Source organism: Malurus melanocephalus, unplaced genomic scaffold (assembly GCF_030028575.1).
Source record: "Malurus melanocephalus ecotype Western Australia unplaced genomic scaffold, MMel_1.1 scaffold_8000, whole genome shotgun sequence".
NCBI lineage: Eukaryota > Metazoa > Chordata > Aves > Passeriformes > Maluridae > Malurus > Malurus melanocephalus.
Genome location: NW_026631230.1, coordinates 1 through 1,159, shown reverse-complemented (window position 1 = coordinate 1,159; position 1,159 = coordinate 1). Strand labels below are relative to the sequence as shown.

At 43.7% G+C, this 1,159-nt stretch overlaps 1 long non-coding RNA gene across 2 annotated transcripts; it reads left to right on the top strand.

The window, feature by feature from the left end:
• Positions 1 to 169: 169 nt before the first annotated feature.
• On the top strand, positions 170 to 1,106 carry LOC130588624 (uncharacterized). 2 transcript variants are annotated; one of them, XR_008966996.1, is made up of 2 exons: positions 170 to 258; positions 1,013 to 1,106. It is a non-coding gene; the product is annotated as an uncharacterized LOC130588624 (long non-coding RNA). The 2 variants fall into 2 exon arrangements; XR_008966997.1 differs by lacking the exon at positions 170 to 258 and adding an exon at positions 286 to 420.
• The last annotated feature ends 53 nt before the right edge of the window (positions 1,107 to 1,159 follow it).

Below are 1,159 nucleotides of genomic sequence, written 5' to 3'. Positions count from 1 at the left end.
CTGAAATTACACCAAAATATCCCATAATAACCCCAAATCACCCCAAAGGGCAAAGGGGACGGTGCTGCTGTCGGGTGAGAGACCCCAAAAAACACAGAATTCACCCCAAAAAAATCCCTAAAAAAACCCCCCCAAAAAAACCCCAAAACCGCAAAAAAACACCCAAAAAAACCCCCAAAAACCACCAAAATCACAGCAAAACTACATCAAAATAACCCCAAATCACCCCAAAGGGCAAAGGGACGGTGCTGCTGTCGGGTGAGACCCCAAAATATCCCGAATTCACCCCAAAAAATAACCCAAAAAAAACTGCCCAAAAAACCCCAAAATAACCCCCCACAAAACACCGAAATCACAGCGAAATTACATCAAAATAACCCCAAATCTCCCCAAAGGGCAAAGGGACGGTGCTGCTGTCGGGTGAGACCCCAAAATATCCCAAATTCACCCCAAAAAATAACCCCAAAAAAACCTGCACAAAAAACCCCAAAATAACCCCCAAAAAACACTGAAATTGCAGTGAAATCACCCCAAAATCACCCCCAAATCACCCCAAAGGGCAAAGGGGACGGTGCTGCTGTCGGGTGAGACCCGAAAAAACACAGAATTTACCCCAAAAAAATCCCTAAAAAAAACGCCCAAAAAACCCTCCAAAAACCACCAAAATCGCAGCGAAATTACCCCAAAATAACCCAAAATCACCCCAACGCCCCAAATAATCCCGAATTTATTTTAGGACCCCTCCCAATTCTCTTTGTGACCCCAAAAATTTCAAATTTTTCACCCCCAAAATCCAATTTTCCCCAAAATCACGATTTTCTCCCCTAATTCCTAATTTTTCCTCCAAAATTCCCATTTTATTCCTGAAAATCCTAATACTATCCACCCAAATCCTCTGAATTTCTCCGAAAATCCCAATTTTGTCCCCAAATTCCCAATCTTTCCCATAAAAATCCCATTTTTCCTCCCAAAATTTTCAATTTTCCCCCAAAATTCCCATTTTTCCCCCCAGGTCCCCGCAAGGCCCGCGAGGTTTATCGACATTTCGGGAAAGCGCCCGGAACCCCCCACAGCCACACCAAGTGCGGAATTTGGGGAAAATTTGGGGGATTTTGGGAAAATTTGGGAGAATTGGGAAAAAATTGGGGGATTTTGGGGA